The sequence below is a fragment of the Heterodontus francisci genome, chromosome 11, assembly GCF_036365525.1.
Source record: "Heterodontus francisci isolate sHetFra1 chromosome 11, sHetFra1.hap1, whole genome shotgun sequence".
Taxonomy (NCBI): domain Eukaryota; kingdom Metazoa; phylum Chordata; class Chondrichthyes; order Heterodontiformes; family Heterodontidae; genus Heterodontus; species Heterodontus francisci.
Window position 1 is genome coordinate 82608385 of NC_090381.1, and position 26671 is coordinate 82635055.

The following is a 26671-nucleotide window of genomic DNA, read 5'->3' on the forward strand; positions in this document are numbered from 1 at the left end:
TGTGCGGATTGATAGTATGGGCTGGATTCTATAGGTCTGCCGCCAAAATAGGCGGCGGGTGAAAAAAATGGCGGCCCGCACACACAGGGTGCATGTCACGGAGCCACCGCGATTCCAAACGCAGTGGCTCATTAGCATGGCCGGGGTGGCGGCCCCCCCCCTCACCCCAATGACATGGAGGGGGTGGGCAAACCGCCCCTGGCAACAGTGTCTGGCGCCACTGTGCAGGCCCTGGTGCCATTTTGAAAGGGCTTAGAGTCCCAAATGACCGTTTCAAATGTTCAAGGAACATTGAATTTTACAATAATAAAAGTAATTGAGAAAATCTTTCCATCCCCTGCCCCCCCCACAAAAGCCTTAGATTTAATTCCTTGTCTGCTCACCCCCTCACAAAATACTTACCTTGGCGATGACGTGACCTTCCACCCCCGAAGTTCATACACTTTAACCCTCAACCCCTTCCCACTGTCCCCCCAACCAATCCAAAGAGTTATGACGCTGCTCGCCCCCCTGCAGATGGGGATCCAAAGGCGCGGCATTGCCGACCGCCAGAATTAAGATCGTGGCGGCAAATCAGGAGGCGACGGGCCCTTCATCAATTCATGTAAGGTAATTTATTTAAATAGGTAAATCGTGGTCCTGTTGCTGAGCGGTAGGAGGGCCACCATGAGGCCTCTCCACCTCCATTGAAATCGGGCTGGGCCCTTGGGGCATCGGGGTCGGTGACGGGCCTCATCTGGAGCAATCCTCATGACCACCCCACCTTCCGTCACCGTTCCCGATATCGAGAGCTCAATAAAATTCAGCCCAATGTGTGTACTAACAAAACAGGTTATTTGGTGGACAGTCTGGATATAGCTGCAGAGATACCAGAATACCAGAAAAGGATTAGATTGGATAAATTATTATTTTAAAAGCACATTTTCACAGAACTTGAGGAATTTACAGCAATATGACTGATGACAATCAGGAACTAAACAAAGTGTTATGGATTTTCTATCTTCTGGTTTGGCTGTTCGGTTGGATATATTTATATATATATATATATATATATATATATATATATATATCCAACCAATATATATATATAAATATATGCGCTTATTTGCGATAACACTTGTTACGCTGGAGAGTGATAAGAAACAAATCCCACCCATGCATTAATTCTGGAACATCATTGCTGAGAAAAAAGGCTATTGCATTTTTGACCTGTTGTCCAGTCCTGAAACGATGAAAGTTGTACAGTGGTGATTGCAACAGTGCATTAAACATTTTAATGCTTATATTGAGCTAAAGATTCATGCTGGTCTTCCTGACTGCAGAAATATTTCCAGGCTTCAGGTTTGAGATAGCACTGTAAATGGTTATTAATCATATCTTGTTGATGAGATATTCAGCCAGGCACATCTGGAGAGGTCACATGATATAATGAAGAATATTAATGCAGCTTTTCTGTATATGAGCCCTTTAAAATTAACTAAAAGATAAAAATCTATGTTTTTAAAAATTATGCCCTTGCAAAATGGAAAATTACACACTACTGCAGAAGAGGAGTGAATGCATAGCAAGACAGGGAGAGTCACATGACACTGCAGAATCAGGAAAAATGAAGAGGAAACGAGGGCGGCACAGTGGCGCAGTGGTTAGCACCGCAACCTCACAGCTCCAGCGACCCGGGTTCAATTCTGGGTACTGCCTGTGCGGAGTTTGCAAGTTCTCCCTGTGACTGTGTGGGTTTTCTCCGGGTGCTCCGGTTTCCTCCCACAGCCAAAGACTTGCAGGTTGATAGGTAAATTGGCCATTGTAAATTGCCCCGAGCATAGGTAGGTGGTAGGGGAATGTGGGGATGTGGGAGGAAAATGGGATTAGTGTAGGATTAGTATAAAGGGGTGGTTAATGGTCGGCACAGACTCAGTGGGCCGAAGGGCCTGTTTCAGTGCTGTATCTCTAAATAAATAAAAATTAAATAAATCTGAAGGTGGGGGAGCAATTTGCAGAGTGGAAATCAGGGGCTGAATTTTACAGACCTGCCGACATCAGGGGTCATGGGGGTGTGTGAAAAATGCCTCTGGGAGAGGCCAGCCACAGACCTCGATGCCAGGAAGGCCCACCCACATATTGCCAGCGGCGAAGAGGCCTTGTGGCGGCCGCCCCACCTCTGCTCGGTGACGGGAGCCCAATTTAAACATGTTTATTAATGTAAATAAATGAATTGATTACCGTCGCGTTCCTGCCATCCATCCCAAAGCAATATTGATGCCGGTGGCAAGGACTTCCGTGCCTTTGAATCCACGTCCGAGGATCCCAGGAGGAACACTGGTGGGGAGGGGGGAGCAGGTAAGTTTTTCAGTGTGGGGATCAAGGTCAGAGACATTTCATTGGTGTAGGCGATGGTGGGAAGGGGTAAAGTTTAAAGTTTATGAACTTTGGGGGGAAGGTCAGGTGCACAAGTTAAGTATTTTGGGAGAGGAGAGGGCAAGGAATTAAATCTATGGTTGTTGGAGGCGGGTGGTAGAGGGGCAAGATCGATTAATTTAATTTTTAAAAATCCATTCTCCTTTGAATATTTAAACGTAACAATAGGACTCGAAGCCCTTTAAAAATGGCATCAGTGCCTGTGCAAAGGCAGCTGATGCCATTTCGGGGGACGGACCATCTGCCCCCTCCACGTCATCAGGGGGGCGGTCCGCCCCGGCCATTTAAATGAGCTGCCGTTTTTAATATCACAGCGCACAGCTCCATGATGTGTCGCTCGCACGGGCGGACTGCCATTGTTTACATCTGCCGCCATTGTAAAATGCAGCCCCAGAAATGGGAGGAACTTTAATTCAACCAGTAACTAATGGTAACTTACTGAAATTGCACTGATAACTAATAATAACACTCGTAAAACTCAGATTCCCATCTTAGCCAACAGTAATGCTATAACTCATTGATAGTCTATATGTAATTGGTAGTTTTCGGTGCAATGGGCCAATATCTTCCCTATAACTTGTAGTAATACTATAACCCACAATATTCACCCTGAAGCCACAGCTTGCAGTTCTTGTCCTAAACTGAGCTCAGCACCAACATTTCTAAACCACTCCCTGAGCTTGGAATTGATAAACAGAAGCTTTTATTGAAACTGCAGCACAAGAAGAGGCCATTCAGACCCTCACAATCTCTATAAACTCATTCCCAAATTCCCAAAAATCTTTTCATATTCCTCCTTTTCAAATATATATCCAATTACCTTTGAAATGAAGTTTTAATCTCTATCTCAATAGCCACACATGGTGAAGTATCCCGTGATCTAATAGCTCTCAGTTCATGAACTTTCCTCCTCCCTTCCCTTTTCTTCTTCCAGTGAGAATACTTGTTTGTCATTCCCTTGTTCCCCATTCATTCACCAATGGAAATAATGGGCTTAATTTTCCCAGCCCCATGGTGAAGGACCTGGAGGCAGGTTGGGAGGGGGGCGAGGGAGAGAGAGCGGTGATTGCTGGGAAAATGGGGGCAGCCTCATCTGGAAACCTCCCTGACGCATTCACATCACCAAGTAAATTTCCCAGGGGCTCCATGGAGGTTGACAGCCAATTAACATGGTTAAACCCCAATTAAGGATGATTTTTGTGGCTTTGTAGTCATTTTTCCGTCAGCAGGCCGAGAGGCCATCTGTACTAGAGGCTCCATGGCCCAACGACGGAGCCAAGGGAAGGAAAGGCCACACCTGTGGTCCAAATGGTTCCTCAAGAGGCCGCCCTCACAGAAGATTGCGCCCCTGGTCTCGCTGCTGGCAAGTGCAGGCTCAGGACCTGTATTTGATCCCGATGTTGGGGTCCCAAATCCTGCGGGAAAATCCAGCCCAATCTGTCACTATTTACACACTGGCCGGAATTTTACTCCACCCCAACGAGCTGGATGGTGGCAGAGGGATGGCGTAAAATTGAGCAGGAGGCCTTCCCAACCCGCTCCCGCCTCTGCACCACTTAACTTGAGCTGGTGGGGGTGGTGGGGGGGGGGTTGCGGGAAATGGGCTGCTCGCTCCAGGCCAATCAAGGCCCTTAAGTGGCCACTTAATGTCCACTTAAGGGCCTTCGCCCGCCTCCATGGGGATTTTACCCATGGCAAGAGGTGAAACCTGGCAGCCTCTCAGTGCACTGGGTTGGGGTGGGGGTGGGCAGACAAATGGGCACAGGGTGCCTGACTGAGGGCCGACCCCGCTTCCCCAACCAACCCCAGGACCCGAGACGCCCCCCCCCTTCTCCCCAAACGACTATCATTGCCTCGCCAGGCGCCACCGATTAGCCCAGCAAGGCAAACCCCAACTTACCTGGACTCCTAGCTCCATGTCCTTGGCTGGGCTGTAGTCCCAGCAGTGGCCACCATTCCCGGTGGTGCTGCTGGGACTAAGAGCTGCAGGTTCGATGATTGGCCAGCAGCTCAATGAGACACAACTTCCTCCCTCAAGCTGGTGGAAGTCCCGCCTCAGAACAATTAAAGTCCGGGGATCCATGAAATGCAGGTGGAATCCCTGGGCCAGGCAGAAGCAGGTTGGCCACTGACATTTACGTCGGTGGCCAGCTCCCAGTGGGCTGGATTTTACCAAGCCCTCGACGTCGGACTCCAGGGCAGGGAGGGGTCGAAAGATGGGGCCGGCAGCGGTCTGCCAGGAAAGCTGACGGTGAGAGGCCCAGCCCGATCCTCCCGATGGCGGCAAGACTCCGTGATGGCTCCCACCATCGCTGGGCGATGGGACCTGGATTTCAATATTTCAATTAATGAGATATATAAATTTAAATGAACTTACCTTCAATCATCCGGGCCCGCCGAACCTTTGGCACGGCAGAGAGTACTCCCACGCCTTCAATTCCCCATCCGGGGAAAGCAGGCGTGATACTGGTGGGGATGGGGTAGGAATTAAGATTTTTAGTGCAGGGTGGGACGCGGGGGAGCAAGGTCAAATAAATGTAATGGGTGTAAGGTGCAGTCTTGGGGGAGAAAGGTCAGATTTAAAAGGTAAGTACTTTTGGGGGGGGAAGAGCAAATAGTTAATGCAATTGTTATTGGGGTATGGGAAAGGGGCATTAGAAATTTATTTAATAAATTTTGTGGGTGGTATATCTTTAAAAATTGAAATTGACTGGCAGGGCTGACTCCCCTTTAAAAATGGTGCCACACCTGCACGCAGGGCAGCTGACGCCATTGCCGAGGATGGACAGCCCGCCCCCGCCACGAGATTACGGGGAGGGCTGCCCTGGCAAGATCGCGGCAGCTCTTTGGCGTGCAGCCTGCCATCTTTTCAGCTCGCCGCTGAGATCAGCAGTGGGTTCTTAAAATCCAACCCAGTAAGGTCTTGGGGTTTCACTTACCTCTTTTCTGGCTGCTCTTCTCTTGAAGTCACAGCCACTCACCGCTGCTGCTCCCAGCTCTGTTGGAAATGCTGGTCCCGTGCCCACCCCAGCCTATTCTTCCCCGCCCCCATTCACTTGAGCCCCAATACCCTGACCACTAGTCCCTTCTCTCCCATGACCTCCCATCCCCTAATTCTCCACTTCTCTCCAAGCCCCCATTATCCATCGTTCCCCCAATTGCTATTCCTCAGTCTCCTCTTGATCCCTCAATCTCCTTCTATTCCCCTACTCTCAAGCACTGCCACCCCACCCCCACCCCAATTTCAGAGCCATCAAGAGTTCAGAGACTCCGAATGGACACCTACAATTCCCAACTCATTTTGTGTCCCAGTCCCATACCAAAGTGTTTGCAGACCCTAGAGCCCCTCAGAGGTGTTGAATCCAGGTCCCATTCCCTGGTGCTGCTAGACCTATACATTAACCACTCTGTTTCCAAACCAGGTCCATCACTCCTAGCTCGCCATCTCCGTGCTACACCAGCCTCAGCCGAAATGCACACTCCTCTCAGTCCTGTCCCTCAGAAACAATTTCTTTTCCACTTTTCGCACCTGCATGTTGCACCCATGCCCAAACAACCTGTCCTCATCTGATCCAGGTACCATCTCCAACCCAGTGTATGTTAGCTGCCATCATGCTGCAAAACTGGGCTTTAATAAAGGTAAGACATAGAAATTTAGTACATCAGGAAAACCTCATGTACAAAAGCCAAAGAGAAGATAAAAGAGATAACAGGTAGAAGTTTAAAGGGAGTGGTAGAGCAAGATTGAAAAAAAGGTCAGATAAAACTGATAAAAACCACACAGTGAGAAGAAACGTAAGTTAGAAGGACACAGGAAACGAGAGAGATTTGGAAAGGGGTATTGAAAAAAATTATGGGAAGGGAGTACACCATTAAATAACCAAAAACATTACATAATAGCACATTATAAATTACATAGTGTAACAACTCCTGTATTTCTAAAACAGCATAATCTACCACTAACTAACAGAACAGGAAACTCACTGATCTTAATCAAAATCGTAATAAGAACACAAGGCATTTTTTTTTAAAGTAGTTTAGCGCTCAGGGAACCAGCTGATTAGCTGGTCTTGGTGTTGGATGAGCCTGTGTCAGTTTCAAACTTAACATGCTCTGAAGCAGCACAGGCACTGGAATTTTGCAGGAGCCTTTGGGAGATCGAGTGTCAGGAGAACAACCAAAGGGAATTCATATCCCTTGAAAGGATTATATCAAAGGGAGAAAATGACTGGCAACAGTAGGATTAAGCTGGAAGGATAAGCAAAATATGTATAAAGTGACAGCTGGAAAGTAAAGTAACGAGTATCTGTCCCTTGAGAGGTATTAGCACTACAGCAAGTTTGTTTTCAGGGTCAATATCCTTTGCCATATCCAGTGCACTTAGTCATTTCCTGATATCCTGTGGAGTCAATCGAATTGGCTGAAGACCAGCATCTGTGATGGTGGCGACCTCAGCAGGAGGCTGAGATAAATCATCCATTTGGCACTTTTGGCTGAAGATGGTTCTGAACACGACAGTCTTGGCCTTTGCACTCACATGCTGGCCTCTACCATCATTGAGAATGAGGAGATACATGAAGCCTCATCCACCCGTTAATTGTTTAATTGTCCACCATTCACGACTGGATGTGCTAGGACTTCAGAGTTTTAATCAGATCCGTTGGTTGTTAGATCGCTTAGCTCTGTCCATAGCATGCTGCTTCCACTGTTTAGCTTGCATAGAGCCCTGTGTTGTAGTTTCCCCAAGTTGGAACTGCATTTTCTGGTACCCCTGGTGCTGCTCCGGGCATGCTCTTCTACACTCTTCATCAAACCAGGGTTTGGTGGTAAAGATACAGTGAGGGATATGCTGAATTATGAGGTTACACTTTGTTGTGAAATACAGTTCTACTGCTGCTGCTGATGGCTCACAGCGCCTCATGGATGCCCAGTTTTGAGCTGCTAGATCTGTTCTGAATCTGTCCTATTTAACACAGTAATGATGCCATACAACATGATGGAGGGTGTCCTCAGTGTGAAGATGGGACTTTGTCTCTACAAGGACTATCCTACCAACACTGCCGTGGAAAGATGCATCTGTGCCAGGTAGATTGGTGAGAACAAAGACAGGTAGTTTTTTCCCTCATGTTGGTTCTCTCAACACCTGCCACCTGCCCAGTCTGGCAGCTATCTCCTTCAAGACTCGGCTAGCTCAGTCAGTAGTGGTGCTATCAAACCACATTGAAGTCCCCTATCCAGAGTACATTCTGTCCCCTTGATACCCTCAAGGGTGCTTCTTCCAAGTGGTGTTCAACATGATGGAATACCAATATATCAGCTGAGGGAGGGCAGTAGTTGGTAATCAGCTGGAGGACTCTTGCCCATGTTTGACCTAATGCCATGGTGTCCACATATAATCTGTGGACTCCTAGGGCCACTCCCTCCTGACTGTATACCACTGTGCTGCCACCTCTGATAGGTCTGCCTGCTGGCGGGACAGGAAATACTGAGGGATGTTGATGGAGGAGTCTGGGATGTTGGCTGAAAGGAACAATTCTCTGAGTATGGCTATGTCAGGCTGTTGCTTGACTAGTCTGAAGGTCAACTCTCCCAATTTTGGCACAAGTCCCCAGTTTTTAGTGAGGAGGACTTTGCAGGGTCAACTGGACAGGGTATGCCCAAATCCAATGCTTAGGTTGATGGAGGGTATTCTATGCAGTTTAATTCTTATTAAGCTTTTTGTAGCAGTTTGAAACAACTGAGTGGCTTGCTCTTATGAGGGTGCTTAACCTCATAGCAATTTAGTAATGAATACCCCTGAACTTCAAAGATCAGAAAAAAAAATGGTTCATCTATGAAATAATTCTATCATTTTGTCGTCATAAAGTTAAATACATTTCCAAGGCGTCTTCAATGGCAAAAGCGTAAGTTGTAAAAAATATATGCTTTTAGAGAAAAGTACAAATTGCACAAGATGTTAATAGATAAACTAAAGAACAAGGCAACAAACTCAGAATTTCAACTGCCAGACTATTTTGGTATCCCTTACCAAAACTGCTGAAAATGAATACTGAGCCTCAGATAAAAGGCTGTCAAAACAAGATGAAAATGTATAAAGCTTTTCATAGATGCTTTAAATTGATAAAAAAGGGAAATTGAAAGATAAAGCCATTTTGTTATAAAGAAATAACACGAGGAGTGAAAAAAAACACCTTTCAACCATTCCAACAAAATTCAGTCAAAAGTGACAACTTTAAGTAGCAAATTTGGCACTTTAATTATCAAATCACTGATGTTAAGAATATTCGCATCTTTGTTTTCCCTGTCATGTTGAAGGTTATCTCAGTGGTCATTGTGAATATCAGGTGACAGCTATTTCCCATGATGCCTCAACAACTGTCAAACTGTCCATCTAGCTGTCACCTGACCAGTCGTTCCCATGGTTCCCCCAGTGTTCCAATATGATGATAAATTGAGGGCCACCATTATCAGGCCCTGGTAAAGAAGGACTGTTTAGGCTTTGATAAGCTATCGCTATTCCCAGGTGAGAAGGACTGACAGCACATCAAGACAAGACAACACTTGAAAACACTGTACACTATGCAGGGTTTGCAAACAACTGTCATAATCACTCCCTTGTCTGGTTTCCTCTTTCAGCTGCCATCATATCCCATCATCATAAACAGTTCCTTACTTTGAGACCCTGAATGCAGGGCATTAAAAGCTATCCTAATGAGCATATTATTGCCATTTCATAACATTCAATAGGATATAGGATACTTGTGGGGAGGTGATTCCAGGTACCACAATGGAAAATTATAATCGGAAAGGATACACCTGAACTGAATAATTTGATTTTACAGGGAAATTTAATCTCCTATGCTATAATTTGTTTTTCAGTGAGTTCTTTATCTACATGAAACATGAGTCATACAAAAAATAACTGGGCCTGTGTTTGTCTGCAATATACTTCATGTTGTGCTCCATAATTTTGTGAAGAATTTTGCCTGCATTCATATCTACTAAATAGTGCCTAAAGTTGTTTTTTATTTATTACATTGCTTTTAGTTTATTTATACTAAAGCATTTTTATGAAAAGGTAAGCTTATCATTGAAACATTTGTACAGAAGTAGATCTCTGTCACCTTCCCCCCCCCCCCCCCCCATAAATGATTGCAATTATCTTTCACCCCTTATCAAAATGTAAGATAATGGACAACACTGATATAGCAGATGTCTACACCAACTCATTAATTAACCCATTAAAAACACCAACTATTCTGCCTGTCATTAGGGATACAGTTTTATTATTGTTTAGTTGTTACAGTTTAGACACCCAAGGAAGGAATCATATTATTACTGCAAATGTTTTGTTTATTTTCTGGAGAGCTGATGTTTTTAAGAATAAGTCATGAAATTGTTTCTATACACAAAACTGTAATATTAACATATTGTATTAAGCATGTTTCAAGAATCTTAAGTTATTGCATTTTTGTACATTTTAACTTTCAATGTGGTAGATGCAGTGAGAAACCGTGACACCATGTTCCCAATGGGGAAGCTGCACTTGCCGAGAATATGGGTCAAAGATAGTGGTCCAATCTTGTAGTCCCAATTTTGCTTGCCCACAGAAGTGCAGATTGCTGCTGGGAACAGGGGATCATACAATTATCCCTATAATATTTTTACATATGTAGATATTTTATTTAAGATACATTTCTCCAGAGAATGAAAACCTGAGTTGTGCCAAACCTGAAAAACTGCTTCCTATTTATCTTATTTCTTGGTTTCATTGTCATATGAACAAAATAATGGTCTTGAAAATAATAGCCTTGGTTATCATAATGCATGAAGATTATCTCTTAGCACTGACAGAAGAACAGTTAGTGCTCATATCACCACCTTGTGTACAAATACTTATTTGCATGCAGATCAGTCTTTATACATCAAAATGGAGAAGAAATCAGAAACAAGGATACAAGAAACAAGGTAACTGCAATCTATTTTATTCATTTAGATTATATTATTTGCATTTTAAAATTTAGGCCTTTGTTCGGTTTTCTCTCCCTTTCTCCTGAAGACTTCTCCTGTTATGGCCCCAACTATTCACGATATTTATTAACGACTTAAATGATGCAAAAGAAAGCCACAAGTGTGCCAATGATGCAAAGATAGGCAACATTATAAGCAGTGTAGAAGGAAGCATAAAATTACAGTGATATTGATAAATTAAGTGAATGGGAAAAACTATGGCAAATGGATTTCAATGTAGGCAAATGTGAGGACATCCACTTTGGACCTAAAAAGGTTAAATCAGAGTCCTCTGTAAATGGTGTAAAGTGAAGCTGGCGAAAACAGTGGAGATCCAAATAGACTTGGATACATAGATCATTAAAACGTCAAGAATAGGTACAGAAAGTAATCAAAAAGGCTAATGGAAGGCCAAGCTTTTTATCTAGAGGAGTAAAATACAAGTACAGGGTAGAAGTTATGCAACAGCTATACAAAGTCATGGTTAGACCACACCTGTAGTGAGTAATTCTGGGTACCACACCTTAGGAACGATGTATTGGCTTTGGATGGAGTGCAGCGTACATTTACCAGAATGATACCTGGACTCCAAGGTTTAAATTATGAGGAGAAAGTACACAAACTAGGATTGTATTTCCTGAAATTTAGATGGTTAAGGGTGATTTGATCAAAGTTTACAAAATATTGAGGGGAACAGGTAAGGCAGAGAGAGAGAAATTATTTCTGCTGGTTGGGGAGTCTAGGACTAGGTGTCATAGTCTAAAAATTAGAGCTAGACCTTTCAGGAATGAAATTAGGAAACACTTCTACATACAAAGGGTGGTAGAAGTTTGGAGCTCTCCTTCCCAAATGGCAATTGATGCTAGATCAATTGTTAATTTTAAATCTGAGATTGATTTTTGTTTGCCAAAGTATTAAGGGATAAAAACAGAAACACACCTGTGTAGGGCAGTGTAAAACCTATTAATTGGGAAAGATTTGTGCTTTGTCCTCCTCTAAAGCCAGTAATTGTTAAAATATAAAACTTATACGTGAACAATTTTTTTTAAAAGCAGCTTGAACTGTGATTTTCTTTGCATTATTGATGTTTTAAAGAATATATTGCACAATATTATTTTGACATTGCTCATATTTGCCCATTCCTTTCAAATATACTGCTTTTACTGTATCTTAACCCCCAGTTAAATCTTATTTTAAAAACTTTTCATTGCAAGGCTGATCTTAACAGATATAACATTCGTAAGACCTTTTTAGTTAATAGGTTACTAGCTTATCCAGTCATTCAAACTTCAATTTTTATTTAAATAGCTTGATTTCATAAGCCATATTCATATGCATTATAATCAAGTATTAATGTTGTAATTTTCAATGAAAAAAATAATTTATATTTTCCATAAACTTTCTTTTAACAACTATATTAGCCTGGGATGTTGAGATCTAAACCTATCTGTCAGTTTTGCACGATTATAATTGTGAGGTATTCACTGCAATTACATACTCCTTTCAAACGATCATCTATGCCTCACTACCTAACTGGGTAACATGGTAACAACATCTCAATGGATTCAGAGGACACTGATGCAGAACAAAGAATCAAAATCTTTCAAAACTTTGGTGTTCCTAGTAACTGGTTGAAAAAGGACAGGACATATGGAAAGATCTGCTGTTCAAAAGCATGGTGTGCAATGAATGGCTTTGGGCAAGACTTATATAAGTCATACACACACATATTCCTGTTTGCAGAATGTGTTATAGAACATTGCAATATTTTGCACCATACAGGAAGAAAGCCAGTTAAAAAGCCTCGATCAATTATCATGGTCAAATCTTATCATTCTATTTTGGAGCTGCTACTTTTGGAGGGCTGAAAAATCCAGTGGTTCCACTGCAGAGCCCAGCAGGTTCAGGCAAATGAAAGGTGGTGGTGGGGGTAGGGGGAGGGGGAATGTGGTGAGGTGATGGGGAGTGTGTTGGGGGAGGTAATCCTAAGGGAGGAACAGAGAGTCACGCATCAAATAGGGGTTGATCTTTGTGGGATCAGGAACATTATTAATGGTTTTCCTCACCTCACAAAAATCATTTACAAACCTTGACTGAAACTTCTACTGAGAAGCCTGCAGAGGTCCCTTCAAGGACCGTTGGTTAGGTGGCTCAGTGCCAAGTGTAAATGGGCAGAGCATACATAGTGCACCCATTGGTACAGTTCCCACTGATTGCGGCAGATATGTTGATGCCAGCTTGATCTGTCCGCTATACACGTTGGACGATTTAAAGGGAAATGTTACGGCCACTAAGTAGCAAGTGCAGCCAGAGCCTAGAGAATGTGCATTTGAATGTGGGGATAATCCAGTGTGCGCACTTGAGGTCTGCACACCTGTGTGGCATCATCGCACAAGCCCAGCAACCGCTGCATGATGTCTTGCACCTGAGATCCAATCAAATGCAAGTTTGAGAAGAGCACAGGTATTTGGACCACAGACAAAGAATTGGCATTGAGAGCAAGATATATGGGCATCAGGCGAAACGGTGTATCCTCAGAGGAAAGGAAGCTACAGCTATTCTGGGAGAGCAGAGGATTCAGAACTAGGAAAAGGAAAAGAGATCTGAGAGGTGAAAAATTGAATACCATCAAACAATAACTAGATAAATTTAAAGAATATCATTACTAATAAATCAAAGTCAACACTTGTTTGATTTGTAGCATTTATTCACAAAGCCTATTTATTGAAGCAGCCAACTATTGAGTGAATACCTGTTTCTATCCAAAATACACAAAGCATTTAACTGACTGTAAGTGCCAACTTTGTAATTAACTATGATGGAAATGGGAAATGGAAAACACTTTTCAGTCAATTTAAACAATTACCTGAATTAAACCTGGGCTTCTAAAGTGGTGCAGACTGTACTTGAAAATTCCATTGGGCACTACACACATAACAGAGCCCCATTTATTTGATCTAATGAAATTCCTGCCTGTTCCAAAAGTGCCTGGGGCATCCATTTTAAGGCCCTAACCAAAATGGCACAGACCTGCATGTCAGCAGGAATACAGAGGGAAAGTCTGCACTGCTATTTTAATTGTGCTACCACTCTGTTCCAGCTGGTGGAATGTTGAATCAATTCCCATGTGTTCAATGCACAATTCTGGTTAGAAGAGCTTTTGAATAACTAACTACACATCATGCTGTGAATAGCAGAGCTTTACCGACATCATGTTCTTTTTCACTGGATTTCCTGATGCACCAACATAATCTGCATGGTGGGAGGGAATGGCTGATTAGTGAATATGATCAATTATCATATTGGAACAGAGTTATGCCAATGCAGTGCACAGTGAAATCTGTTCCTTAAGTCAACATGTAGGGGGAATCAGCATGTAGTGATTGAGGAGCCCCAGTCCCTGACCTTGTCCAACAGGTACGAGGTCCTTGCTACCTGTGTGGATGAAGAGAAGGACTGCAAGGTGGATGAGCAGACTGACCATGACACCATGGTGAATGATGCCATTCCAGTGGGGGGAGTGAAGACGAATGTAGTCGTGATAGAAGACAGTAGAGTCAGGGGGACAGATACTCTTCTCTGTAGCCGCGACCGGGAACTCCGACGGCTGTGTTGCCTGCCCAGTGCCAGGGTTAAGGACATCTCCTCATGGCTAGAGAGGAACCTGGCGTGGGAGGGGGTGGAGCCAGTTGTCGTGGACCATGTGGGAACAAATGACATAGGTACAAACAAAAATGATGTTCCGCTTAGAGAATTTGAGGAGTTAGGGTCCAAATTAAAACGCAAAACATCAAAGGTAATCATCTTTGGATTGTTACCTGAGCCACGAGCAAATTGGTTCAGGGTCAAGTAGATTAGAGAAATAAACACATGGTTCAAAGAGTGGTGTGGGAAGAAGGGGTTTCGATTCTTGGGGCACTGGCATCAGTACTCAGGGAAGAGGGAGCTATTCCATTGGGATGGGCTTCATTTGAACCGGGCTGGAACCAATGTCCTGGCCAATCGCATAACTAGGGCTGTGGACAGGGCTTTAAAATAACAGAGGTGTGGGGGGTGGGGGGAGGGTTTCGGTAAAGGGAAATTTAGAAATCCAAAGAGAGAGGTCAGGGCATCGGAGCAGGATAGTGATGTGGGTAAATGCCAACAATATGGGACAGGAAGGGACCGAGAGTTTAACAAAAATTGGACATTGGCAAATAAGGTCATTGCAGGGAATAGAGGTAAAAAAATGAAATTGAAGTTCCTTTATCTGAATGCACGAAACATCTGTAATAAGATAGATGAACTAGTGGCACGAATAGAGGTAAATGATCTAGATCTAATAACCATTACCAAGACATAGTTACAAGGAAACTAAGGTTGGGAAAGGAATATTTCAGGGTACACAATATTTTGGACAGACAGAATGGCAAAGGAGGAGGGGTAGCCCTGATAGTAAAGGATGGCATAAGGACATTAATAAGAAGGGATCTGGCCTCAGAAGATCATGAAGTAAAATCAGTTTGGGTGGAAATTAGGAATAGCAGGAGTCAGAAAGCACTGGTGGGAGTAATTTACAGGCCCCCTAATGGTAGCTATATTATTGGACAGAACATTAAATGGGAAATTATTGGAGCATGTAAAAAAAGTAATGTATTAATTGTGGGGGAATTTAATCTGCATATAGACTGGGACAATCAAATTGGCAAAAATGGTCTAGAAGATCAATTTGTAGAATGAATTCAGTCAGTTTGTTGGAGCAATACGTTGTAGAACCGACTAGGGATAAAGCTATCTTAGATCTATTTCTGCCTATTTCTGGTATGGAACTTGTATCTTCTATGGTGAAGACAGACAATATTGTGTAATGAAGCAGGGTTAATAAGCAATGTCATAGTAAAAGATCCACTGGGAAATAGTGATCATAATACCATTGAATTTCATGTTAAGTTTGAAAGTGAACACATTTCAATCACAAACAAGAATCTGAAACAAAGCCAGTTACGAAGGTATGAGGGGAGAACTGGCTAAGGTTAATTGGGTAAATAGAATGGAAGATATGGCGGTAAATGAACAGTGTGAAACATTTAAAGAAACAATTCAAAGGGTTCAACAAAAGTACATTCTGTTCAAAAACTACAACTCATCCAGAAAGACCCATCTGTGGCTCACTCTGGAAGTTAAGGAGAGTATTAGACTAAAAGAAGAGGGTTACAATGTTGCAAAAAATATTAGCCAGTCCGAGGATTGGGAGTGTTTTAGAAACCAGCAAAGGGCCACCAAAAAGTTGATAAAAAGGGAAAAAATAGAATGAGAGTAAACTAGCCAGCAATATAAAAACAGTTTGTAAGAGCTTTTATAAGTACATAAAAAGGAAGAGAGTAGCTAAAGTAGACATTGGTCCCTTACAGGCAGAGGCAGGAAAAATCAGCATGGGGAATGAGGAAATGGCAGAGGCATTGAATAAACATTTTTTGTCTGTCTTCACCATAGAAGATACAATTTCCATACCAGAAATAGGCAGTAACCTAGGGGCTAAAAAGAGTGAGGAAATTAAAGATATTGATATCAGTCGAGAAAAAAGTATTGGAGAAAATTGAGGAACTAAAATCTGACAAGTCCCCGGAACCAGATGGCCTACATCCTAGGGTTCTAAAAAAGATAGCTGCAAAGATAGTGTATGCGCTGGCTATGATTTTCCAGAATTCCTTAGAATCAGGAATGGTCCCATCAGATTGGAAGTTAGTAAATGTTACGCCGCTTTTCAAGAAAGGAGGTAGACAGAAAACAGGGAACTACAGGCCAGTTAGCCTAACATCAATCGTTGGGAAGATGCTAGAAACTATTATTAAGGAATTCTTAACATTGCACTTGGAAAATCATAGTATGATTAGACAAGTCAGCATGGTTTACCAAAGGGAGATCCTATTTGAAAAATTTATTCGAGTTTTTTCAGGATGTAACTCGTAGGGTAGAAAAAGGGGAACCAGTAGATGTAGTATACCTGGATTTTCAAAAGGCATTCGATAAGGTGCCACATAAAAAATTAATAAGCAAGATAAGGGCTCGTGGTGTTGGGGGTAATATATTAGCATGGATAGAGGATTGGTTAACAGACAGGAAGCAGAGAGTGAGCATAAATGTGGCATTTTCAAGTTGGCAGGCAGTGAATAGTGGGGTGCCGCAAGGATCAGTGCTGGGGCCTCAGCTATTTACACTCTATCTTAATGACTTGTATGAAGAGATAGGGAGTAATATATCTAAGTTTGCTGATGATACAAAGCTCGGTGGAAAGGTAAGCTGCAGGAAGGATGTAGAGAGGCTGCAAAGAGATATAGACAGGTTATGTGAGTGGGCGACAAGATGGCAAATGGAGTACAATGTAGGGAAGTGTGAAGTGGTTCATTTTGATTGTAAAAATAGAAAAGCAGAATATCTTTTAAAAGTTGTGAAACTGCTAAGTGTTGATGTTCAGAGGGACTCGGGGGTACTTGTAGAAGGAACGCACAAAATTAATATGCAGGTGCAGCAGGCTATTCGGAAGGCAAATGGCATGTTGGCCTTTATTGCAAGGGGATTGGAGTACAGGAATACAGAAGTCTGACTAAAATTGTACAGGGCTTTAGTGAGACCGCACCTGAAATACTGTGTGCAGTTTTGGTCTCCACATTTAAGAAAGGATATACATGCACTGGAGGCAGTACAGCGAAGATTTACTAAATTGGTCCCTGGGATGAGGGGCTTGTCCTATGATGAGAGGCTGAGTAAATTGGGCCTATATTCTCTGGAGTTTAGAACAATGAGAGGCGATCTTTTTCTTTAATTCATTCATGGGATGTGGGCATCGCTGGCTAAGCCAGCATTTATTGCCCATCCCTAATTGCCCTTAAGAAGGTGGTGGTGAGCTTCCTGCTTGAACCGATACAGTCCATGTAAGGTAGGTACACCCACAGTGCTGTTAGGAAGGGAGTTCCAGGATTTTGACCCAGTGACAGTGAAGGAACGGCAATATAGTTCCAAGTCAGGATGGTGTGTGACTTGGAGGGGAACTTGCAGGTGGTGGTGTTCCCATGCATCTGCTGCCTTTGTCCTTCTAGGTGATAGCGGTCACAGGTTTGGAAGGTGCTGTCTAAGGAGCCTTGGTGCATTGTTGCAGTGCATCTTGTAGATGGTATACACTGCTGCCACTGTGCGTCGTGGTGGAGGGAGTGAATGTTTGTTGATGGGGTGTTAATCAAGTGGGCTGCTTTGTCCTGGATGGAATCGAGCTTCTTGAGTGTTGTTGGAGCTGCACCCATCCAGGCAAATGGACAGTATTCCATCAGACTCCTTACTTGTGCCTTGTAGATGATGGACAGGCTTTAGGGAGTCAGGAGGAGAGTTACTCACCGCAGAATTCCTAGCCTCTGACTTGCTCTTGTAGCCACAGTATTGATGTGGCAACTCCAGTTCAGTTTCTGGTCAATGGTGACCCCTAGGATGTTGATAGTGGGGGATTCAGCAATAATAATGCCATTGAATGTCAAGGGGAGATGGTTAGATTCTTTCTTGTTGGAGATGGTCATTGCCTGGCACTTGTGTGGCATGAATGTTACTTGCCACTTATCAGCCCAAGTCAACCTAATTGAGACATACAAGATTCTGAAAGGGCTTGATAGGGTAGAAGCTGAGAGATTGTTCTCACTGGTCGGGAAATCTAGAACACGGAAACACAGTCTCAGGGTAAGGGGTCAATCATTCTGGACTGAGATGAGGGGACATTACTTCACTCAAAGGGTTGTGAATCTCTGGAATTCTCTACCCCAGAGGGTTGTGGATGCTTCATCATTGAATACATTTAAGGCTGGGATAGATAGATTTTTGGTCTCGCAGGGAATCAACGGATATGGGGAGCAGGAAGGAAAGTGGAATTGAAGCCCAAGATCAGCCATGATCATATTGAATAGCAGAGGAAGCTCGATGGGCCATATGGTCTACTTCTGCTCCTATTTCTTGTGTTCTTGGGTTCTTGTGATGTGAGACATTAAGAAAAATCATGAAATTACTGCAGTGGTAAAATATATTTTTGCTCAAGAAGGTGGCTGTCAAAAACATGAGAAACAAACTGAACATTGAAATACCAATTTAAATATTGTGGGGAGAAGCCAATGGGAATGCAAAACATGAACTCAATAAATTAAAATGGAGACAGCAAGAAATCTGTTTAAATGAAAACTCAGGGCTTGAAATAATACTGGAAAAAATAGTTCAACATCTTTTTTTGTGCGTGTGATGTGAGGGATGTCAACAAAAATGGGAAGAATAAGTGATTATTCTAAATTATTCCCCAAGTCTCCTGCATGAAAAATGCATCTGGTATCGTATCATCTAGTCATATCTTTCTTCGGTTTGAATTACACTCTTTTCCACTTCTAGTACAGCAGTGAAAGATTGTTTGTTCTGTTAATTAACTTTATTACCCTGATAGCTCCCTGCAGCCTTTGACGAAAACAATTACCATTCCTTTTCTCTGGCTAAAAGACTATTAATTAGAAATGGGCCTGGTCCCTGCTATGTTAGCTTGCCACATTCCCAGGCCCTCGAGCCAGATAGCATTACATTGTCAGTAGTAATTTAGCTCTCATCTGTCTCTGCTAATTATTGTCACATTCATCAAATTCATCAAGGAAAGTGCTCTCAGAGGGATTGCATATTTGCAGTTAATATAGCATAAACTGGTATTACCCATCAGCACATTTGTGATGATGAGAGGGACACAACTTATTCAACCCTAATTAGAGCAAGCTGGGTAATTAATTATACATTCCGCCTTATTACTTCTGAGTTCCCTTATATTGTTTTCAGAAAGGAGAGGAGAAGCTTGGAATTGCAAAAGGGTGATGTGTTTTGTCACACACACTATGCTATAATTCCCACCTGACAAACTAGCTGAATCAGTGGAAAATTGCAACTTGTCACCGGTAGAATAAACTACAGTAATAACTGATTAATGTTCAGCACCTGTGACAGGTGCTACGTAGGACTGTAAAGTTTGTTTTATCACTCCCTGCACGAATACATATCCTTGACAGGAGGTTAAAAACAATTTGATTTTATTTCTTGACAAGTAAGTGGCTCATGTCTCAAAATCATGAAAGAAAATTGGCGCAGGTATTAATTGTTTTTCTTCATATGCATCTGGTCATATACTATATGTTTAAAAATGGTTTTTGTTCATCCAGAATGTCAACAAATACAGTGCATCAACATTTTTGTATTTTTATACTCAAAAAGCACTTCTTTGGAAGAGAATATTCTCCACATTTTTCCAGTACCGTGCCCAAACAGCTATCTTGCATGCGTGAGTCGATATGCTAAGTGTTGGCAAGCTATTTTTCCATGAAGGGCATCATAGCTGAGTCAAATGCTTCCCCCACCCACCCCCTGTGTTTCAGGAGGGTTCACTAAATAGCAATCAAGGTAGGGGAAGCCTGGACAATTTTTTACCCATTTGTATCCTCCAGATACTGAGGCCAATTATTGTGCTCACAATCTCACCCTAGGATAGATCTAGGTATCAAACCTGGAAACTTCCTGATCTTTTAGGCTCAGTGTCACAATGAGCCATTATAGGGTCAAACAGAAATCATAATTTTAATTGAACATTTTCTAATTATGTTTAAATAGCTGAAGCAGAGCAATATAATATGGTAACATGTAGGACAATTAATAAACAGCTTAACCAATCTCCTCTGTAGAATTCTGCACTTAGACGAGTCAAACTCAAAACTCTCCAAAACAGCACATATATTTGATTGTATAGTTTTGTTCCTTCACTATTATCTCAGAGGTGTTTTAAAATAGTTAATAATTTCAAACTGCTTGCTCCATAAAATATCATAACTTTACAACACTTTCAGAAATGAGGAAGAATAAATTAATGACATGAAAAGATTGGCACGGGAAGGGGTAAAAACACAATGCAATGGTAATGATTTTTGAAATTACACTTAGGGTCAGAAGATTTCTCAGTTTTAAAACCTGACATCATCACAATTTGAGTTTCTTCGTATTCACTACCTTGGCCAGGGGAACTTTGATACGGTATTTGAAAATAATAACAAATCAGACTTGGGAGAATGTCTGCTATAGAGAACCATAGAAGAGTTATGGCACAGAAGGAGGCCATTCAGCCTATCGTGTATATAATCCATTCTAAATTTTAAAAATTGCTTACATCATTACCTAACTTAATAATTACATGAACAGATAACACTTGTCAGTGACCGTCAGAACTTGGCCAGACTGTGAGCATTTGCTACTTCACTTAATTGAGGTGAGAGTGATTATTTTTGGCATCAAGGCAGCATTTGACCGAGTGTGGCATCAAGGAGCTCTAGCAAAATTGAAGTCAACTGAAATCAGGAGGAAAACTCTCCACTGGTTGGCGTCATACCTAGCACAAAGAAAGATAGTTGTCGTTGTTAGAGGCCAATCAAACAAGTTCTAGGCAATGACCATCTCCAACGAGAGAGAATCTAACTATCTCCCCTTGACCTTCAATGGCATTCCCATCGCTGACTCTCCCACCATCCACATCCTGGGGTTACCATTGATGAGAAACTTACCGGGACCAGCCATATAAATACAATAGCCAAAAGGGCAAGTCAGGGGCTGGGAATTCTGTGGTGAATAACTCACCTCCTGACTCCTCAAAGCCTGTCCACCATCTACAAGGCAGAAGTCAGGAGTGTGATGGAATACTGTCCACTTGTCAGGATGAGTGCTGATCCAATGACACTCAATAAGTTTGACAATAGCCAAGACAAAACAGCTTGTATGATCGGCACCCAATCCACCACCTTAAACATTCACTCCCTCTACGCTGGTGCACAGTGGCAGCAATGTGTACCATCTACAAGATGCACTGCAGCAGGAACTTGCTAAGGCTCTTTCAACGGCACCTTTCAAACCCGCGACCTCTACCACCTAGAAGAACCAGGGCAGCAGGCACATGGGAACACCACCACCTGCAAGTTCCCCTCCAAGTCACTTACCATCCTGACTTGGAACTATATCGCTGTTCCTTCACTGTCACTGGGTCAAAATTCTGGAACTCCCTCCCTAACAACATTATGGGTGTACCTACACCACATGGACTGCAGCAGTTCAAAAAGGCAGCTCACCACCACCTTCTCAAGGGCAATTAGGGATGGGCAATAAATGCTGGCCTTGCCGGCGACGTCCACATCCCAAGAACAAATAAAAATAAAACTCAATTAAACAGTGTCGCAATCCAGTAATATTAAATGCGATAAAAACAGAAATGTATAAACGAATTGTGGGTAAATGAGATTCTGAGTAGAAACTTCCACCTAAACCTACAAAGCAGACCCAGATTTGGAGAGGTTCTGGTAAGGAATCATTCCCCTGCTCCCTGGTGCTATGTAATTCATCTTTAGATCCCTGATAATAATTGGCCACAGACCACAATTCAGATGTCGGGCAGAATTCCCAATGATTCTGTACTTAGCATTTTTTTTGACATTTCCAAGAGTGTAATTATCAGCATAGTAAAGCTCAGCCAGGCTGATTTAAGCAACATTAAACAATAACATATAAGCTTGCAGAACACCTTGCATCAACAGCAATCCACAAATTCTTGTATTAGTGAAAATATAAGGCGGGGCTAAAGTGTGGCGAGTCGAAGAGACTTAGCAGTTGGCAGGAAAAAAGACAGAAGCGCAAGGGGAGAGCCAACTGTGTAACAGCCCCGACAACCAATTTTTTCTGCAGCACCTGTGGAAGAGTCTGTCACTCTAGTATTGGCCTTTATAGCCACTCCAGGCGCTGCTCCACAAACCACTGACCACCTCCAGGCGCTTACCCATTGTCTCTCGAGACAAGGAGGCCAAAGAAGAAGAAGAAGTGAAAATATTATACACATATTAAATTATCTTGAAAATAACAGTGAGCCATTAGTAAAGTAGCTCCAAAGTCCCCACACATATGAAAGACACAATTCAGCGACCATGGTGCAAGGTCATTTGCTTTTTTTAGTTTCATTCTTCCTGTACAGTTTCTTGATCATTGTTCAGAATACAGCACTTATACCATTATATCCATCAGTTGTATATTCCCCTTCACATGGTACATTGAAATATCCAAAATTGGTAGTAAACTGAATGATAGTGGACTGAAGAGCATTTCATTAAATAAATTACAAGAATGATTTTGCTGCCTTTACCATTAGTTTGTGCAATTGTTTTGATGGTAACCACTTGCTAGATCACTGGCCGCACTATACCACAAAAGCTTGTTGTGTTCAGGAGGTTAGTGAGTGCATGACTGAAACAGTCAAGAAGAAAGAGGTATGTATGATCCAGACAGACTGTGACAGGCTTCTAGTTTCACCATCTCCAATGCTGACTGATGTCTCTTTCCATAGGCATTGTTTTCCACAGGTGTGAGTGTAGACTGGCAGGACCTCCCTCTGCTTGCTCTGTGTAGGCATCCTCTGTGGAAAAGTGGATTTGGCCAAATATATGCCCTGGACAAGTGTTTTGCTAAGTATAAGCTAACCAATCATATTAGTGTGCATGATGGCAGAATAAAGCAGCAAGTGGGGCCAAGTTGTTAAGGACAGTAACAGCTTTACAGGGTCTGAATGATTGCAGAAAGCAGGGTCAGTGAAGTCTTCCATGCTGATTTATGTAGAACCATGAGAAGCGGAGAAGAAAAGGATCAATTATGCAAAGGTGAAGGTAGGTTATAGCAGCAATTTTTTTATTCGTTCATGGGATGTGGGCGTTGCTGGCTAGGCCTGCATTTATTGCCCATCCCTAATTGCCATTGGGAAGGTGGTGGTGAGCTTCCTTCTTGAACCGATGGAGTCCTTGGGTGTAAGTACACCAACAGTGCTGTTAGGAAGTCAGTTCCAGGATTTTGGCCCAGCTTAGTGGTGATATAGTTCCAAGTCAGGATGGAGTGTGGCTTGGAGGGGAACTTGCAGGTAGTGGTGTTCCCATGCAACTGCTGCCCTTGTCCTTCTAGGTGGTAGAGGTTGTGGGTTTGGAAGGTGCTATCGAAGGATCAATTATGCATTATTGATGAGTTGCTGCAGTGCATCTAGTAGATGGTATGCACAGCTGCCACTGTGCATCGGTGGTGAAAGAAGTGAATGTTGAAGATGGTGGATGGGGTCGAGTTTCTTGAGTGTTGTTGGAGCTGCAGCCATCCAGGCCAGTGGAGAGTATTCCATCACACTCCTCTCTTGTGCCTTGTAGATGACGGACAGGCATTGAGGTGTTAGGAGGAGTTACTTCCTGCAGAGTTCCAGCCTCTGACCTGCTCTTATAGCCACAGAATTTATATGGCTGGTCCAGGTCAGTTTCTGGTCAATGGTAACCCCCAGGATGTTGTTGCTATACAGAAGTAGAGTGAGATATTGAGGAGAATCTTACCTTGGCATTCTTGGTGAGGTCATTAAATTCCTTTCTGCACTGTAGCCAGATCCTGGTGAAAACACAGTTCACATTCACATGTTGTGCCACTTCTCCCCATGCTTGTTCAACAACATGATTTCTCTCCTCTTGCTCCACTTGTTTTCCATTAAAACCTTCCATCCCTTGTGAAGCTCTTCATGCCCCCAGACATCTTCCTGGAGTTCCAATGTATTCCTTCCCTGCCTGAGCCACAAAACAAGTATCTCGCTTCAAGTTGCTACCCTTAAGAACCTGCAGCAGCACCTGATTCCCCTCACCTAATTGGCAAGCTGCCAATGGAAGACATAGTTCATGCAGGAAGCTCACCCACTACATACAAATGAGGGTCAATTAAAAAATGGAACATGTTCCTCACCAGTGTTACACTCGCCCTGCCCACCTCCTGTCCACTTCATGCTGGGAGATCAAAACTCCCCCCTCATATCTGTGATCAAGTTAAAGATGAACAATTAATCTTCTGCATAGATGTTTCTCTGAAACATTATGCTGGCTACAGAGGCAAATTGCTGGAATACTGATTTTTTTGAATGAACAATAAATGGCACATACTCTAAAATATTATTGCAGTGCATTATAACATTTTTGTGTTTTTTTTGCTAATGACTTTGACCCTTTGAATGTCCATGAGCCCCACCTCCTGCCCCTATTACAACCAAACTGTTAGGTCCCGTGTTCGTTGATATTGTTAATGGTTTCATCTCCTCAGGCATTGTTCCTCCCCCCTCTTCAAATCTGCTGTCATCACTCCTCTCCTCAAAAAACCTACTCTTGATCCCCATTACCGGCAAACTACCACTTCATTTCCAACCTCCCTTTTCTGTCCAAAGTGCTTGAATGTGTTGTTACTTCTCAAATCCATGCCCATCTTTCCGACAATCCCATTTTTAAATCTCTCCAATCAGGTTTTTAGCCTAGCCACAGTACTGAAACGGCCCTTGTTAAAGTCACAAATGACTTTCTTTATGACTGTGATAAACGATCCCATCTCATCCTTCCCGACCTGTGTGCAGCTTTTAACATAGTTGATCACACCATGATCTTCCAATGTCTCTCCTCCATCGTTCAGCTGGGTTGAAATGTCATGGCTTATTACTTATCTAGTAATAGCCAGAGAATCTCCTGTAAAGACCATCACTCTGTTACCTCTGGAGTTCCCCAAGGATCTATCCTTGGCCATCTTCTATTTCTCATCTCAATTCTACCCCCTCCGTGATATCGTCCAAAAAAACATCAGGTTCCACATGTATGCGATGGTACTCAGCCTCTACCTCACCAACACCTCTCAATAGTCTCTGATCTGTTACACTGCTTGTCCGACTCCAATACTGGATGAGCAGAAATTTCTTCCAACTAAATGTTGGGAAGACTGAAGCCTTTAGTCCCCACCACAAACTCAGATTCCTGTCCACCGTTTCCATCCTGGTAAACTGTATTAAGCTGAGCAAGACCGTTCGCAACATTGGTGTTATGTTGGACCCCAAGGTGAGTTTCCAACCATGTATTTGAACAATTACCAAGATTGCCTATTTCCACCTATGTAATATTGCTCAACTCCACAGCTGCCTCAGCTCATCTGCTACTGAAACCATGTCTTTGTTACCTCTAGACTTGACTATTCCAATCCTCACCTGGCCGGCCTCCCATATTTCACCCTACATAAACCTATGCTCTTCCAAAACTCTGCTGCTTGTATGTTAACTCATTCCAAATCTCATTCACCTACCACATAGGAACACAACATCATAAGAAATAGAAGCAGGAGTAAACCATACAGCTCCTTGAGCCTGTTCTACCATTTAATAAGATCATGGCTGATAGTCAACCTCAACTCCACCTTCCCGCCCTATCCCCAAATCCCTTGATTCCTTTAGAGTCCAAAAATCTAGCAATCTCAGCCTTGAATATGCTCAATAACTGAGCATCCACAGACCTTTGGGGGTAGAGAATTCCAAAGATTGACAACCCTATCAGTAAATAAATTACTACTTATCTCAGTCCGAAATGGCCGTGCCCTTATTCTGAGGCTATGTTCCCTAGACCTAGACTCTCCAGCCAGGAGAAACAGCCAGAATAAGAGCAAAATACAACGGATGCTGGAAATCTGAAATAAAAACAGAAAGTGCTGGAAATACTCAGCAGGTCTGGCAGCATCTGTGGAGAGAAACAGAGTTAATGTTTCAGATCTGTGATCTTTCATCAATACTGGCAAAGGTTAGAAATGTCATAGGCTTTCAGCAAGTTCAATGAAGAGTGCAGGAGGACATGCCAGGAGCAACACCAGGTATACATAAAAATGAGGCATTAGCCCGGTGAAGCTGCAGCACAGGACTACTTGCATGCAAAGCAGTGGAAGTGGCATGCAATAGACAGGGCAAAGCAATCCTACAACCAACGGATAAGAACTAAGCCATGCAGTCGTGCTACATCCAGTAGTGAATGGTGGTGGACAATTAAACAATTGACAGGAAGAGGAGGCTCCACAAATATCCCCATCCTCAATGACGGGGGAGCCCAGCATATCGGTGCAAAAGAAAAGGCTGAAGCATTTGCATCCATCTTCAGCCAGAAGTGCTGAGTGGATGGTCCATCTCGGCCTCCTCCTGAGGAGCATCACAGATGCCAGTCTTCAACCAATCCAATTCACTTGGCGTGATATCAAGAAACGGCTGAAGGCACTGAATACTGCAAAAGCTATGGGCCCTGACAACATTCTGGCATTCGTACTGAAAACTTGTGCTCCAGAACTAGCTGCACCCCTAGCCAAGCTGTTCCAGTACAGCTAC